The sequence below is a fragment of the Phyllobates terribilis genome, unplaced genomic scaffold (genome assembly GCF_046119375.1).
Source record: "Phyllobates terribilis strain yellow unplaced genomic scaffold, ASM4611937v1 Scaffold_8__6_contigs__length_399053987, whole genome shotgun sequence".
NCBI lineage: Eukaryota > Metazoa > Chordata > Amphibia > Anura > Dendrobatidae > Phyllobates > Phyllobates terribilis.
The window spans coordinates 122,855,892-122,874,585 of NW_027362768.1; positions in this window are offsets into that span (position 1 = coordinate 122,855,892).

Below are 18,694 nucleotides of genomic sequence, written 5' to 3' on the forward strand. Positions count from 1 at the left end.
GTCCTTCATATTTAGGCGTTTTCAACCAATTTTCAGAATTTTTGAAAATTTCACTTTTTGTGAAAATATCCACTAAATGAGGGAATAATATGTGTGAGGGTACGCCAGGAGAGTTCCAAATGTGTGTGGGTAGAATATATATCCCACGGGGGTAAAATTGAAAAAAGTTGAAAATTTTTTTTGAGGGAATTAGTCATTTTTCCGGCGTTTATCACACTTTCAGATAGGGGAAATGTCAGTGAGCGTTCCGATTTCAGTTCCAGAGTGATTCACCCGATGAGTCCTTCATATTTAGTCGTTTTCAGCCAATTTTCTGAATTTTTGAAAATTTCACTTTTTTGTGAAAATATCCACTAAATGAGGGAATAATTTGTGTGAGGGTACCCCAGTAGAGTTCCAAATGTGTGTGGGTAGAATATATATCCACGGGGGTAAAATTGAAAAAAGTTGAACATTTTTTTTGAGGGAATTAGTCATTTTTCCGGCGTTTATCACACTTTCAGATAGGGGAAATGTCAGTGAGCGTTCCGATTTCAATTCCAGAGCGATTCACCCGATGAGTCCTTCATATTTAGTCGTTTTCAGCCAATTTTCTGAATTTTTGAAAATTTCACTTTTTTGTGAAAATATCCACTAAATGAGGGAATAATTTGTGTGAGGGTACCCCAGGAGAGTTCCAAATGTGTGTGGGTAGAATATATATCCCACGGGGGTAAAATTGAAAAAAGTTGAAAAAATATTTTTTTGGACTTAGTCATTTTTCCGGCGTTTATCACACTTTCAGATAGGGGAAATGTCAGTGAGCGTTCCGATTTCAGTTCCAGAGCGATTCGCCCGATGAGTCCTTCATATTTAGTCGTTTTCAGCCAATTTTCAGAATTTTTGGAAATTTCACTTTTTTGTGAAAATATCCACTAAATGAGGGAATAATATGTGTGAGGGTACCCCAGGAGAGTTCCAAATGTGTGTGGGTAGAATATATATCCACAGGGGGTAAAATTGAAAAAAGTTGAAAAAATTTTTTTTGGGGACTTAGACATTTTTCCGTCATTTATCAGACTTTCAGATATGGGAAATGTCAGTGATCATTCCGAATTCAGTTCCAGAGCGATTCGCCCGATGTGTCCTTCATATTTAGTCGTTTTCAGACAATTTTCTGAATTTTTGAAAATTTCACTTTTTTGTGAAAATATCCACTAAATGAGGGAATGATATGTGTGAGGGTACCCCAGGAGAGTTCCAAATGTGTGTGGGTAGAATATATATCCACGGGGGTAAAATTGAAAAAAGTTGAAAAATTTTTTTGAGGGAATTAGTCATTTTTCCGGTGTTTATCACACTTTCAGATAGGGGAAATGTCGGTGAGCGTTCCGATTTCAGTTCCAGAGCGATTTGTCCGATGAGTCCTTCATATTTAGGCGTTTTCAACCAATTTTCAGAATTTTTGAAAATTTCACTTTTTGTGAAAATATCCACTAAATGAGGGAATAATATGTGTGAGGGTACGCCAGGAGAGTTCCAAATGTGTGTGGGTAGAATATATATCCCACGGGGGTAAAATTGAAAAAAGTTGAAAAAATATTTTTTTGGACTTAGTCATTTTTCCGGCGTTTATCACACTTTCAGATAGGGGAAATGTCAGTGAGCGTTCCGATTTCAGTTCCAGAGCGATTCGCCCGATGAGTCCTTCATATTTAGTCGTTTTCAGCCAAGTTTCAGAATTTTTGGAAATTTCACTTTTTTGTGAAAATATCCACTAAATGAGGGAATAATATGTGTGAGGGTACCCCAGGAGAGTTCCAAATGTGTGTGGGTAGAATATATATCCAAAGGGGGTAAAATTGAAAAAAGTTGAAAAAAATTTTTTTGGGGACTTGGACATTTTTCCGTCATTTATCAGACTTTCAGATATGGGAAATGTCAGTGAGCATTCCGAATTCAGTTCCAGAGCGATTCGCCCGATGTGTCCTTCATATTTAGTCGTTTTCAGACAATTTTCTGAATTTTTGAAAATTTCACTTTTTTGTGAAAATATCCACTAAATGAGGGAATGATATGTGTGAGGGTACCCCAGGAGAGTTCCAAATGTGTGTGGGTAGAATATATATCCACGGGGGTAAAATTGAAAAAAGTTGAAAATTTTTTTTGAGGGAATTAGTCATTTTTCCGGTGTTTATCACACTTTCAGATAGGGGAAATGTCAGTGAGCGTTCCGATTTCAGTTCCAGAGCAATTCGCCCGATGAGTCCTTCATATTTAGGCGTTTTCAGCCAATTTTCTGAATTTTTGAAAATTTCACTTTTTGTGAAAATATCCACTAAATGAGGGAATGATATGTGTGAGGGTACCCCAGGAGAGTTCCAAATGTGTGTGGGTAGAATATATATCCACGGGGGTAAAATTGAAAAAAGTTGAAAATTTTTTTTGAGGGAATTAGTCATTTTTCCGGTGTTTATCACACTTTCAGATAGGGGAAATGTCAGTGAGCGTTCCGATTCAGTTCCAGAGCGATTTGTCCGATGAGTCCTTCATATTTAGGCGTTTTCAACCAATTTTCAGAATTTTTGAAAATTTCACTTTTTGTGAAAATATCCACTAAATGAGGGAATAATATGTGTGAGGGTACGCCAGGAGAGTTCCAAATGTGTGTGGGTAGAATATATATCCACGTGGGTAAAATTGAAAAAAGTTGAAAATTTTTTTGGGGGGAAATTAGTTATTTTTTCGGCGTTTATCACACTTTCAGATAGGGGAAATGTCAGTGAGCGTTCCGACTTCAGTTCCAGAGCAATTCGCCCGATGAGTCCTTCATATTTAGGCGTTTTCAGACAATTTTCTGAATTTTTGAAAATTTCACTTTTTTGTGAAAATATCCACTAAATGAGGGAATAATATGTGTGAGGGTACCCCAGGAGAGTTCCAAATGTGTGTTTGTAGAATATATATCCTACGGGGGTAAAATTGAAAAAATTTGAAAAAAAAATTTGTGAGGACTTAGTAATTTTTCCGGCGTTTATCAGACTTTCAGATAGGGGAAATGTCAGTGAGCGTTCCGATTTCAGTTCCAGAGCGATTCGCCCGATGAGTCCTTCATATTTAGTCGTTTTCAGACAATTTTCAGAATTTTTGAAAATTTCACCTTTTTTGTGAAAATATCCAATAAATGAGGGAATAATTTGTGTGAGGGTACGCCAGGAGAGTTCCAAATGTGTGTGGGTAGAATATATATCCCACGGGGGTAAAATTGAAAAAAGTTGAAAAAATATTTTTTTGGACTTAGTCATTTTTCCGGCCTTTATCAGACTTTCAGATAGGGGAAATGTCAGTGAGCATTCCGATTTCAGTTCCAGAGCGATTCGCCCGATGAGTCCTTCATATTTAGTCGTTTTCAGCCAATTTTCTGAATTTTTGAAAATTTCACTTTTTTGTGAAAATATCCACTAAATGAGGGAATAACATGTGCGAGGGTACCCCAGGAGAGTTCCAATTGTGTGAGGGTAGAATATATATCCCACGGGGTTAAATTGAAAAAAAATTTTTTTGGACTTAGTAATTTTTCCGGCGTTTATCAGACTTTCAGATAGGGGAAATGTCAGTGAGCGTTCCGATTTCAGTTCCAGAGCGATTCGCCCGATGAGTCCTTCATATTTAGTCGTTTTCAGACAATTTTCAGAATTTTTGGAAATTTCACTTTTTTGTGAAAATATCCACTAAATGAGGGAATAATATGTGTGAGGGTACCCCAGGAGAGTTCCAAATGTATGTGGGTAGAATAAATATCCCACGGGGATAAAATTGAAAAATGTTGAAAAAAAATTTGTTTTGGACTTAGTTATTTTTCCGGCCTTTATCAGACTTTCAGATAGGGGAAATGTCAGTGAGTGTTCCGATTTCAGTTCCAGAGCGATTCGCCCGATGAGTCCTTCATATTTAGTCGTTTTCAGCCAATTTTCTGAATTTTTGAAAATTTCACCTCTTTTGTGAAAATATCCAATAAATGAGGGAATAATTTGTGTGAGGGTACGCCAGGAGAGTTCCAAATGTGTGTGGGTGGAATATATATCCCACGGGGGTAAAATTGAAAAAACTTGAAAAAATATTTTTTTGGACTTAGTCATTTTTCCGGCGTTTATCAGACTTTCAGATAGGGGAAATGTCAGTGAGTGTTCCGATTTCAGTTCCAGAGCGATTCGCCCGATGAGTCCTTCATATTTAGTCGTTTTCAGCCAATTTTCTGAATTTTTGAAAATTTCACTTTTTTGTGAAAATATCCACTAAATGAGGGAATGATATGTGTGAGGGTACCCCAGGAGAGTTCCAAATGTGTGTGGGTAGAATATATATCCAAAGGGGGTAAAATTGAAAAAAGTTGAAAATTTTTTTTGAGGGAATTAGTCATTTTTCCGGTGTTTATCACACTTTCAGATAGGGGAAATGTCAGTGAGCGTTCCGATTCAGTTCCAGAGCGATTTGTCCGATGAGTCCTTCATATTTAGGCGTTTTCAACCAATTTTCAGAATTTTTGAAAATTTCACTTTTTGTGAAAATATCCACTAAATGAGGGAATAATATGTGTGAGGGTACGCCAGGAGAGTTCCAAATGTGTGTGGGTAGAATATATATCCCACGGGGGTAAAATTGAAAAAAGTTGAAAATTTTTTTTGAGGGAATTAGTCATTTTTCCGGCGTTTATCACACTTTCAGATAGGGGAAATGTCAGTGAGCGTTCCGATTTCAGTTCCAGAGTGATTCACCCGATGAGTCCTTCATATTTAGTCGTTTTCAGCCAATTTTCTGAATTTTTGAAAATTTCACTTTTTTGTGAAAATATCCACTAAATGAGGGAATAATTTGTGTGAGGGTACCCCAGTAGAGTTCCAAATGTGTGTGGGTAGAATATATATCCACGGGGGTAAAATTGAAAAAAGTTGAAAAAATATTTTTTTGGACTTAGTCATTTTTCCGGCGTTTATCACACTTTCAGATAGGGGAAATGTCAGTGAGCGTTCCGATTTCAGTTCCAGAGCGATTCGCCCGATGAGTCCTTCATATTTAGTCGTTTTCAGCCAATTTTCAGAATTTTTGGAAATTTCACTTTTTTGTGAAAATATCCACTAAATGAGGGAATAATATGTGTGAGGGTACCCCAGGAGAGTTCCAAATGTGTGTGGGTAGAATATATATCCACAGGGGGTAAAATTGAAAAAAGTTGAAAAAATTTTTTTTGGGGACTTAGACATTTTTCCGTCATTTATCAGACTTTCAGATATGGGAAATGTCAGTGATCATTCCGAATTCAGTTCCAGAGCGATTCGCCCGATGTGTCCTTCATATTTAGTCGTTTTCAGACAATTTTCTGAATTTTTGAAAATTTCACTTTTTTGTGAAAATATCCACTAAATGAGGGAATGATATGTGTGAGGGTACCCCAGGAGAGTTCCAAATGTGTGTGGGTAGAATATATATCCACGGGGGTAAAATTGAAAAAAGTTGAAAAATTTTTTTGAGGGAATTAGTCATTTTTCCGGTGTTTATCACACTTTCAGATAGGGGAAATGTCAGTGAGCGTTCCGATTTCAGTTCCAGAGCGATTTGTCCGATGAGTCCTTCATATTTAGGCGTTTTCAACCAATTTTCAGAATTTTTGAAAATTTCACTTTTTGTGAAAATATCCACTAAATGAGGGAATAATATGTGTGAGGGTACGCCAGGAGAGTTCCAAATGTGTGTGGGTAGAATATATATCCCACGGGGGTAAAATTGAAAAAAGTTGAAAAAATATTTTTTTGGACTTAGTCATTTTTCCGGCGTTTATCACACTTTCAGATAGGGGAAATGTCAGTGAGCGTTCCGATTTCAGTTCCAGAGCGATTCGCCCGATGAGTCCTTCATATTTAGTCGTTTTCAGCCAAGTTTCAGAATTTTTGGAAATTTCACTTTTTTGTGAAAATATCCACTAAATGAGGGAATAATATGTGTGAGGGTACCCCAGGAGAGTTCCAAATGTGTGTGGGTAGAATATATATCCAAAGGGGGTAAAATTGAAAAAAGTTGAAAAAAATTTTTTTGGGGACTTGGACATTTTTCCGTCATTTATCAGACTTTCAGATATGGGAAATGTCAGTGAGCATTCCGAATTCAGTTCCAGAGCGATTCGCCCGATGTGTCCTTCATATTTAGTCGTTTTCAGACAATTTTCTGAATTTTTGAAAATTTCACTTTTTTGTGAAAATATCCACTAAATGAGGGAATGATATGTGTGAGGGTACCCCAGGAGAGTTCCAAATGTGTGTGGGTAGAATATATATCCACGGGGGTAAAATTGAAAAAAGTTGAAAATTTTTTTTGAGGGAATTAGTCATTTTTCCGGTGTTTATCACACTTTCAGATAGGGGAAATGTCAGTGAGCTTTCCGATTTCAGTTCCAGAGCAATTCGCCCGATGAGTCCTTCATATTTAGGCGTTTTCAGCCAATTTTCTGAATTTTTGAAAATTTCACTTTTTGTGAAAATATCCACTAAATGAGGGAATGATATGTGTGAGGGTACCCCAGGAGAGTTCCAAATGTGTGTGGGTAGAATATATATCCACGGGGGTAAAATTGAAAAAAGTTGAAAATTTTTTTTGAGGGAATTAGTCATTTTTCCGGTGTTTATCACACTTTCAGATAGGGGAAATGTCAGTGAGCGTTCCGATTCAGTTCCAGAGCGATTTGTCCGATGAGTCCTTCATATTTAGGCGTTTTCAACCAATTTTCAGAATTTTTGAAAATTTCACTTTTTGTGAAAATATCCACTAAATGAGGGAATAATATGTGTGAGGGTACGCCAGGAGAGTTCCAAATGTGTGTGGGTAGAATATATATCCACGTGGGTAAAATTGAAAAAAGTTGAAAATTTTTTTGGGGGGAAATTAGTTATTTTTTCGGCGTTTATCACACTTTCAGATAGGGGAAATGTCAGTGAGCGTTCCGACTTCAGTTCCAGAGCAATTCGCCCGATGAGTCCTTCATATTTAGGCGTTTTCAGACAATTTTCTGAATTTTTGAAAATTTCACTTTTTTGTGAAAATATCCACTAAATGAGGGAATAATATGTGTGAGGGTACCCCAGGAGAGTTCCAAATGTGTGTTTGTAGAATATATATCCTACGGGGGTAAAATTGAAAAAATTTGAAAAAAAAATTTGTGAGGACTTAGTAATTTTTCCGGCGTTTATCAGACTTTCAGATAGGGGAAATGTCAGTGAGCGTTCCGATTTCAGTTCCAGAGCGATTCGCCTGATGAGTCCTTCATATTTAGTCGTTTTCAGACAATTTTCAGAATTTTTGAAAATTTCACCTTTTTTGTGAAAATATCCAATAAATGAGGGAATAATTTGTGTGAGGGTACGCCAGGAGAGTTCCAAATGTGTGTGGGTAGAATATATATCCCACGGGGGTAAAATTGAAAAAAGTTGAAAAAATATTTTTTTGGACTTAGTCATTTTTCCGGCCTTTATCAGACTTTCAGATAGGGGAAATGTCAGTGAGCATTCCGATTTCAGTTCCAGAGCGATTCGCCCGATGAGTCCTTCATATTTAGTCGTTTTCAGCCAATTTTCTGAATTTTTGAAAATTTCACTTTTTTGTGAAAATATCCACTAAATGAGGGAATAACATGTGCGAGGGTACCCCAGGAGAGTTCCAATTGTGTGAGGGTAGAATATATATCCCACGGGGTTAAATTGAAAAAAAATTTTTTTGGACTTAGTAATTTTTCCGGCGTTTATCAGACTTTCAGATAGGGGAAATGTCAGTGAGCGTTCCGATTTCAGTTCCAGAGCGATTCGCCCGATGAGTCCTTCATATTTAGTCGTTTTCAGACAATTTTCAGAATTTTTGGAAATTTCACTTTTTTGTGAAAATATCCACTAAATGAGGGAATAATATGTGTGAGGGTACCCCAGGAGAGTTCCAAATGTATGTGGGTAGAATAAATATCCCACGGGGATAAAATTGAAAAATGTTGAAAAAAAATTTGTTTTGGACTTAGTTATTTTTCCGGCCTTTATCAGACTTTCAGATAGGGGAAATGTCAGTGAGTGTTCCGATTTCAGTTCCAGAGCGATTCGCCCGATGAGTCCTTCATATTTAGTCGTTTTCAGCCAATTTTCTGAATTTTTGAAAATTTCACCTCTTTTGTGAAAATATCCAATAAATGAGGGAATAATTTGTGTGAGGGTACGCCAGGAGAGTTCCAAATGTGTGTGGGTGGAATATATATCCCACGGGGGTAAAATTGAAAAAACTTGAAAAAATATTTTTTTGGACTTAGTCATTTTTCCGGCGTTTATCAGACTTTCAGATAGGGGAAATGTCAGTGAGTGTTCCGATTTCAGTTCCAGAGCGATTCGCCCGATGAGTCCTTCATATTTAGTCGTTTTCAGCCAATTTTCTGAATTTTTGAAAATTTCACTTTTTTGTGAAAATATCCACTAAATGAGGGAATGATATGTGTGAGGGTACCCCAGGAGAGTTCCAAATGTGTGTGGGTAGAATATATATCCAAAGGGGGTAAAATTGAAAAAAGTTGAAAATTTTTTTTGAGGGAATTAGTCATTTTTCCAGTGTTTATCACACTTTCAGATAGGGGAAATGTCAGTGAGCGTTCCGATTCAGTTCCAGAGCGATTTGTCCGATGAGTCCTTCATATTTAGGCGTTTTCAACCAATTTTCAGAATTTTTGAAAATTTCACTTTTTGTGAAAATATCCACTAAATGAGGGAATAATATGTGTGAGGGTACGCCAGGAGAGTTCCAAATGTGTGTGGGTAGAATATATATCCCACGGGGGTAAAATTGAAAAAAGTTGAAAATTTTTTTTGAGGGAATTAGTCATTTTTCCGGCGTTTATCACACTTTCAGATAGGGGAAATGTCAGTGAGCGTTCCGATTTCAGTTCCAGAGTGATTCACCCGATGAGTCCTTCATATTTAGTCGTTTTCAGCCAATTTTCTGAATTTTTGAAAATTTCACTTTTTTGTGAAAATATCCACTAAATGAGGGAATAATTTGTGTGAGGGTACCCCAGTAGAGTTCCAAATGTGTGTGGGTAGAATATATATCCACGGGGGTAAAATTGAAAAAAGTTGAACATTTTTTTTGAGGGAATTAGTCATTTTTCCGGCGTTTATCACACTTTCAGATAGGGGAAATGTCAGTGAGCGTTCCGATTTCAATTCCAGAGCGATTCACCCGATGAGTCCTTCATATTTAGTCGTTTTCAGCCAATTTTCTGAATTTTTGAAAATTTCACTTTTTTGTGAAAATATCCACTAAATGAGGGAATAATTTGTGTGAGGGTACCCCAGGAGAGTTCCAAATGTGTGTGGGTAGAATATATATCCCACAGGGGTAAAATTGAAAAAAGTTGAAAAAATATTTTTTTGGACTTAGTCATTTTTCCGGCGTTTATCACACTTTCAGATAGGGGAAATGTCAGTGAGCGTTCCGATTTCAGTTCCAGAGCGATTCGCCCGATGAGTCCTTCATATTTAGTCGTTTTCAGACAATTTTCTGAATTTTTGAAAATTTCACTTTTTTGTGAAAATATCCACTAAATGAGGGAATGATATGTGTGAGGGTACCCCAGGAGAGTTCCAAATGTGTGTGGGTAGAATATATATCCACGGGGGTAAAATTGAAAAAAGTTGAAAATTTTTTTTGAGGGAATTAGTCATTTTTCCGGTGTTTATCACACTTTCAGATAGGGGAAATGTCAGTGAGCGTTCCGATTTCAGTTCCAGAGCAATTCGCCCGATGAGTCCTTCATATTTAGGCGTTTTCAGCCAATTTTCTGAATTTTTGAAAATTTCACTTTTTGTGAAAATATCCACTAAATGAGGGAATAATATGTCTGATGGTACCCCAGGAGAGTTCCAAATGTGTGTTTGTAGAATATATATCCCACGGGGGTAAAATTAAAAAAATTTGAAAAAAAAATTTGTGAGGACTTAGTCATTTTTCCGGCGTTTATCACACTTTCAGATAGGGGAAATGTCAGTGAGCGTTCCGATTTCAGTTCCAGAGCGATTCACCCGATGAGTCCTTCATATTTAGTCGTTTTCAGCCAATTTTCTGAATTTTTGAAAATTTCACTTTTTTGTGAAAATATCCACTAAATGAGGGAATAATTTGTGTGAGAACACCCCAGGAGAGTTCCAAATGTGTGTGGGTAGAATATATATCCCACGGGGGTAAAATTGAAAAAAGTTGAAAAAATATTTTTTTGGACTTAGTCATTTTTCCGGCATTTATCACACTTTCAGATAGGGGAAATGTCAGTGAGCGTTCCGATTTCAGTTCCAGAGCGATTCGCCCGATGAGTCCTTCATATTTAGTCGTTTTCAGCCAATTTTCAGAATTTTTGGAAATTTCACTTTTTTGTGAAAATATCCACTAAATGAGGGAATAATATGTGTGAGGGTACCCCAGGAGAGTTCCAAATGTGTGTGGGTAGAATATATATCCACAGGGGGTAAAATTGAAAAAAGTTGAAAAAATTTTTTTTGGGGACTTAGACATTTTTCCGTCATTTATCAGACTTTCAGATATGGGAAATGTCAGTGAGCATTCCGAATTCAGTTCCAGAGCGATTCGCCCTATGTGTCCTTCATATTTAGTCGTTTTCAGACAATTTTCTGAATTTTTGAAAATTTCACTTTTTTGTGAAAATATCCACTAAATGAGGGAATGATATGTGTGAGGGTACCCCAGGAGAGTTCCAAATGTGTGTGGGTAGAATATATATCCACGGGGGTAAAATTGAAAAAAGTTGAAAAATTTTTTTGAGGGAATTAGTCATTTTTCCGGTGTTTATCACACTTTCAGATAGGGGAAATGTCAGTGAGCGTTCCGATTTCAGTTCCAGAGCGATTTGTCCGATGAGTCCTTCATATTTAGGCGTTTTCAACCAATTTTCAGAATTTTTGAAAATTTCACTTTTTGTGAAAATATCCACTAAATGAGGGAATAATATGTGTGAGGGTACGCCAGGAGAGTTCCAAATGTGTGTGGGTAGAATATATATCCCACGGGGGTAAAATTGAAAAAAGTTGAAAAAATATTTTTTTGGACTTAGTCATTTTTCCGGCGTTTATCACACTTTCAGATAGGGGAAATGTCAGTGAGCGTTCCGATTTCAGTTCCAGAGCGATTCGCCCGATGAGTCCTTCATATTTAGTCGTTTTCAGCCAAGTTTCAGAATTTTTGGAAATTTCACTTTTTTGTGAAAATATCCACTAAATGAGGGAATAATATGTGTGAGGGTACCCCAGGAGAGTTCCAAATGTGTGTGGGTAGAATATATATCCAAAGGGGGTAAAATTGAAAAAAGTTGAAAAAAATTTTTTTGGGGACTTGGACATTTTTCCGTCATTTATCAGACTTTCAGATATGGGAAATGTCAGTGAGCATTCCGAATTCAGTTCCAGAGCGATTCGCCCGATGTGTCCTTCATATTTAGTCGTTTTCAGACAATTTTCTGAATTTTTGAAAATTTCACTTTTTTGTGAAAATATCCACTAAATGAGGGAATGATATGTGTGAGGGTACCCCAGGAGAGTTCCAAATGTGTGTGGGTAGAATATATATCCACGGGGGTAAAATTGAAAAAAGTTGAAATTTTTTTTTGAGGGAATTAGTCATTTTTCCGGTGTTTATCACACTTTCAGATAGGGGAAATGTCAGTGAGCGTTCCGATTTCAGTTCCAGAGCAATTCGCCCGATGAGTCCTTCATATTTAGGCGTTTTCAGCCAATTTTCTGAATTTTTGAAAATTTCACTTTTTGTGAAAATATCCACTAAATGAGGGAATAATATGTCTGATGGTACCCCAGGAGAGTTCCAAATGTGTGTTTGTAGAATATATATCCCACGGGGGTAAAATTGAAAAAATTTGAAAAAAAAATTTGTGAGGACTTAGTCATTTTTCCGGCGTTTATCACACTTTCAGATAGGGGAAATGTCAGTGAGCGTTCCGATTTCAGTTCCAGAGCGATTCACCCGATGAGTCCTTCATATTTAGTCGTTTTCAGCCAATTTTCTGAATTTTTGAAAATTTCACTTTTTTGTGAAAATATCCACTAAATGAGGGAATAATTTGTGTGAGAACACCCCAGGAGAGTTCCAAATGTGTGTGGGTAGAATATATATCCCACGGGGGTAAAATTGAAAAAAGTTGAAAAAATATTTTTTTGGACTTAGTCATTTTTCCGGCGTTTATCACACTTTCAGATAGGGGAAATGTCAGTGAGCGTTCCGATTTCAGTTCCAGAGCGATTCGCCCGATGAGTCCTTCATATTTAGTCGTTTTCAGCCAATTTTCAGAATTTTTGGAAATTTCACTTTTTTGTGAAAATATCCACTAAATGAGGGAATAATATGTGTGAGGGTACCCCAGGAGAGTTCCAAATGTGTGTGGGTAGAATATATATCCACAGGGGGTAAAATTGAAAAAAGTTGAAAAAATTTTTTTTGGGGACTTAGACATTTTTCCGTCATTTATCAGACTTTCAGATATGGGAAATGTCAGTGAGCATTCCGAATTCAGTTCCAGAGCGATTCGCCCGATGTGTCCTTCATATTTAGTCGTTTTCAGACAATTTTCTGAATTTTTGAAAATTTCACTTTTTTGTGAAAATATCCACTAAATGAGGGAATGATATGTGTGAGGGTACCCCAGGAGAGTTCCAAATGTGTGTGGGTAGAATATATATCCACGGGGGTAAAATTGAAAAAAGTTGAAAAATTTTTTTGAGGGAATTAGTCATTTTTCCGGTGTTTATCACACTTTCAGATAGGGGAAATGTCAGTGAGCGTTCCGATTTCAGTTCCAGAGCGATTTGTCCGATGAGTCCTTCATATTTAGGCGTTTTCAACCAATTTTCAGAATTTTTGAAAATTTCACTTTTTGTGAAAATATCCACTAAATGAGGGAATAATATGTGTGAGGGTACGCCAGGAGAGTTCCAAATGTGTGTAGGTAGAATATATATCCCACGGGGGTAAAATTGAAAAAATTTGAAAAAAAAATTTGTGAGGACTTAGTCATTTTTCCGGCGTTTATCACACTTTCAGATAGGGGAAATGTCAGTGAGCGTTCCGATTTCAGTTCCAGAGCGATTCACCCGATGAGTCCTTCATATTTAGTCGTTTTCAGCCAATTTTCAGAATTTTTGGAAATTTCACTTTTTTGTGAAAATATCCACTAAATGAGGGAAAAATATGTGTGAGGGTACACCAGCAGAGTTCCAAATGTGTGTGGGTAGAAAATATATCCACGGGGGTAAAATTGAAAAAAGTTGAAAAAAAAAGTTTTTGGACTAAGTCATTTTTCCGGCGTTTATCACACGTTCAGATAGGGGAAATGTCAGTGAGCGTTCCGATTTCAGTTCCAGAGCGATTCGCCCGATGAGTCCTTCATATTTAGTCGTTTTCAGACAATTTTCTGAATTTTTGAAAATTTCACTTTTTTCTGAAAATATCCACTAAATGAGGGAATAATTTGTGTGAGGGTACGCCAGGAGAGTTCCAAATGTGTGTGGGTAGAATAAATATCCACGGGGGTAAAATTGAAAAAAGTTGAAAACATTTTTTTTTGGGACTTAGTCATTTTTCCGGCGTTTATCAGACTTTCAGATAGGGGAAATGTCAGTGAGCGTTCCGATTTCAGTTCCAGAGCGATTCGCCCGGTGAGTCCTTCATATTTAGTCGTTTTCAGCCAATTTTCTGAATTTTTGAAAATTTCACTTTTTTGTGAAAATATCCACTAAATGAGGGAATGATATGTGTGAGGGTACCCCAGGAGAGTTCCAAATGTGTGTGGGTAGAAAATATATCCACGGGGGTAAAATTGAAAAAAGTTGAAAAATTTTTTTGAGGGAATTAGTCATTTTTCCGGCGTTTATCACACTTTCAGATAGGGGAAATGCCAGTGAGCATTCCGATTTCAGTTCCAGAGCGATTCGTCCGATGAGTCCTTCATATTTAGGCGTTTTCAGCCAATTTTCTGAATTTTTGAAAATTTCACTTTTTGTGAAAATATCCACTAAATGAGGGAATAATTTGTGTGAGGGTACCCCAGGAGAGTTCCAAATGTGTGTGGGTAGAATATATATCCACGGGGGTAAAATTGAAAAAAGTTGAAAATTTTTTTTGAGGGAATTAGTCATTTTTCCGGCGTTTATCACACTTTCAGATAGGGGAAATGTCAGTGAGCGTTCCGATTTCAGTTCCAGAGCGATTCGCCCGATGAGTCCTTCATGTTTAGGCATTTTCAACCAATTTTCAGAATTTTTGAAAATTTCACTTTTTTGTGAAAATATCCACTAAATGAGGGAATAATATGTGTGAGGGTACGCCAGGAGAGTTCCAAATGTGTGTGGGTAGAATATATATCCCACGGGGGTAAAATTGAAAAAAGTTGAAAAAATATTTTTTTGGGGACTTAGACATTTTTCCGTCATTTATCTGACTTTCAGATATGGGAAATGTCAGTGAGCATTCCGAATTCAGTTCCAGAGCGATTCGCCCGATGAGTCCTTCATATTTAGTCGTATTCAGACAATTTTCTGAATTTTTGAAAATTTCTCTTTTTTTGTGTAAATATCCACTAAATGAGGGAATAATATGTGTGAGGGTACCCCAGGAGAGTTCAAAATGTGTGTGGGTAAAATATATATCCCACGGGGGTAAAATTGAAAAAAGTTGAAAAAAATTTTTTTTGGCCTTAGTCATTTATCACGCGTTTATCAGACTTTCAGATAGGTGAAATGTCAGTGAGTGTTCCGATTTCAATTCCAGAGCGATTCGCCCGGTGAGTCCTTCATATTTAGTCGTTTTCAGCCAATTTTCTGAATTTTTGAAAATTTCACTTTTTTGAGAAAATATCCACTAAATGAGGGAATGATATGTGTGAGGGTACCCCAGGAGAGTTCCAAATGTGTGTGGGTAGAATATATATCCACATGGGTAAAATTGAAAAAAGTTGAAAAATTTTTTGGGGGGGAATTATTAATTTTTTCGGCGTTTATCACACTTTCAGATAGGGAAAATGTCAGTGAGCGTTCCGATTTCAGTTCCAGAGCAATTCGCCAGATGAGTCCTTCATATTTAGGCGTTTTCAGCCAATTTTCTGAATTTTTGAAAATTTCACTTTTTGTGAAAATATCCACTAAATGAGGGAATAATATGTGTGAGGGTACCCCAGGAGAGTTCCAAATGTGTGTTTGTAGAATATATATCCCACGGGGGTAAAATTGAAAAAATTTGAAAAAAAAATTTGTGAGGACTTAGTCATTTTTCCGGCGTTTATCACACTTTCAGATAGGGGAAATGTCAGTGAGCATTCCGATTTCAGTTCCAGAGCGATTCGCCCGATGAGTCCTTCATATTTAGTCGTTTTCAGACAATTTTCTGAATTTTTGAAAATTTCACCTTTTTTGTGAAAATATCCAATAAATGAGGGCATAATTTGTGTGAGGGTACGCCAGGAGAGTTCCAAATGTGTGTGGGTAGAATATATATCCCACGGGGGTAAAATTGAAAAAAGTTGAAAAAATATTTTTTGGGGACTTAGACATTTTTCCGTCATTTATCAGACTTTCAGATATGGGAAATGTCAGTGAGCATTCCGAATTCAGTTCCAGAGCGATTCGCCCGATGTGTCCTTCATATTTAGTCGTTTTCAGACAATTTTCTGAATTTTTGAAAATTTCACTTTTTTGGGAAAATATCCACTAAATGAGGGAATGATATGTGTGAGGGTACCCCAGGAGAGTTCCAAATGTGTGTGGGTAGAATATATATCCACGTGGGTAAAATTGAAAAAAGTTGAAAATTTTTTGGGGGGGAAATTAGTTATTTTTTCGGCGTTTATCACACTTTCAGATAGGGGAAATGTCAGTGAGCGTTCCGACTTCAGTTCCAGAGCAATTCGCCCGACGAGTCCTTCATATTTAGGCGTTTTCAGCCAATTTTCTGAATTTTTGAAAATTTCACTTTTTGTGAAAATATCCACTAAATGAGGGAATAATATGTGTGAGGGTACCCCAGGAGAGTTCCAAATGTGTGTTTGTAGAATATATATCCTACGGGGGTAAAATTGAAAAAATTAAAAAAAAAAAATTGTGAGGACTTAGTCATTTTTCCGGCGTTTATCACACTTTCAGATAGGGGAAATGTCAGTGAGCATTTCGATTTCAGTTCCAGAGCGATTCGCCCGATGAGTACTTCATATTTAGTCGTTTTCAGACAATTTTCAGAATTTTTGAAAATTTCACCTTTTTTGTGAAAATATCCAATAAATGAGGGAATAATTTGTGTGAGGGTACGCCAGGAGAGTTCCAAATGTGTGTGGGTAGAATATATATCCCACGGGGGTAAAATTGAAAAAAGTTGAAAAAATATTTTTTTGGACTTAGTCATTTTTCCGGCGTTTATCAGACTTTCAGATAGGGGAAATGTCAGTGAGCATTCCGATTTCAGTTCCAGAGCGATTCGCCCGATGAGTCCTTCATATTTAGTCGTATTCAGACAATTTTCTGAATTTTTGAAAATTTCTCTTTTTTTGTGTAAATATTCACTAAATGAGGGAATAATATGTGTGAGGGTACCCCAGGAGAGTTCCAAATGTGTGTGGGTAGAATATATATCCACGTGGGTAAAATTGAAAAAAGTTGAAAATTTTTTTGGGGGGAAATTAGTTATTTTTTCGGCGTTTATCACACTTTCAGATAGGGGAAATGTCAGTGAGCGTTCCGATTTCAGTTCCAGAGGGATTCGCCCGATGAGTCCTTCATATTTAGTGGTTTTCAGCCAATTTTCTGAATTTTTGAAAATTTCACTTTTTGTAAAAATATCCTCTAAATGAGGGAATAAGATGTGTGAGGGTACCCCAGGAGAGTTCCAAATGTGTGTGGGTAGAAAATATATCCACGGGGGTAAAATTGAAAAAAGTTGAAAAAAAAAGTTTTTGGACCAAGTCATTTTTCCGGCGTTTATCACACGTTCAGATAGGGGAAATGTCAGTGAGCGTTCCGATTTCAGTTCCAGAGCGATTCGCCCGATGAGTCCTTCATATTTAGTCATTTTCAGACAATTTTCAGAATTTTTGAAAATTTCACTTTTTTTCTGTAAATATTCACTAAATGAGGGAATAATATGTGTGAGGGTACCCCAGGAGAGTTCCAAATTTGTGTGGGTAGAATATATCCCACGGGGGTAAAATTGAAAAAAGTTGAAATAAATTTTTTTTGGGGGAATTAGTCATTTTTCCGGCGTTTATCAGACTTTCAGATAGGGGAAATGTCAGTGAGCGTTCCGATTTCAATTCCAGAGCGATTCGCCCGATGAGTCCTTCATATTTAGTCGTTTTCAGACAATTTTCAGAATTTTTGAAAATTTCACTTTTTTTCTGTAAATATTCACTAAATGAGGGAATAATATGTGTGAGGGTACCCCAGGAGAGTTCCAAATTTGTGTGGGTAGAATATATCCCACGGGGGTAAAATTGAAAAAAGTTGAAATAAAATTTTTTTGGGGGAATTAGTCATTTTTCCGGCGTTTATCAGACTTTCAGATAGGGGAAATGTCAGTGAGCGTTCCGATTTCAATTCCAGAGCGATTCGCCCGATGAGTCCTTCATATTTAGTCGTTTTCAGCCAATTTTCTGACTTTTTGAAAATTTCACTTGTTTGTGAAAATATCCACTAAATGAGGGAATAATATGTGTGAGGGTACCCCAGGAGAGTTCCAAATGTGTGTGGGTAGAATATATCCCACGGGGGTAAAATTGAAAAAAGTTGAAAAAAAATTTGTTTTGGACTTAGTCATTTTTCAGGCGTTTATCAGACTTTCAGATATGGGAAATGTCAGTGAGCGTTCCGATTTCAGTTCCAGAGCGGTTCGCCCGATGAGTCCTTCATATTTAGTCGTTTTCAGCCAATTTTCTGAATTTTTGAAAATTTCACTTTTTTGTGAAAATATCCACTAAATGAGGGAATAATATGTGTGAGGGTACCCAAGGAGAGTTCCAAATGTGTGTGGGTAGAATATATATCCCACGGGGGTAAAATTGAAAAAAGTTGAAAAAAATTTTTTTGGGGGAATTAGTCATTTTTCCGGCGTTTATCAGACTTTCAGATAGGGGAAATGTCAGTGAGCGTTCCGATTTCAGTTCCAGAGCGATTCGCCCGATGAGTCCTTCATATTTAGTCGTTTTCAGCCAATTTTCAGAATTTTTGAAAATTTCACTTGTTTGTGAAAATATCCACTAAATGAGGGAATAATATGTGTGAGGGTACCCCTGGAGAGTTCCAAATGTGTGTGGGTAGAATATATATCCCTCGGGGGTAAAATTGAAAAAAGTTGAAAAAAAATTTTTTGGACTTAGTCTTTTTTCTGGCGTTTATCAGACTTTCAGATAGGGGAAATGTCAGTGAGCGTTCCGATTTCAGTTCCAGAGCGATTCGCCCGATGAGTCCTTCATATTTAGTCGTTTTCAGCCAATTTTCTGAATTTTTGAAAATTTCACTTTTTTGTGAAAATATCCACTAAATGAGGGAATAATATGTGTGAGGGTACCCCAGGAGAGATCCAAATGTGTTGGGTAGAAAATATATCCACGGGGGTAAAATTGAAAAAAGTTGAAAAAAAA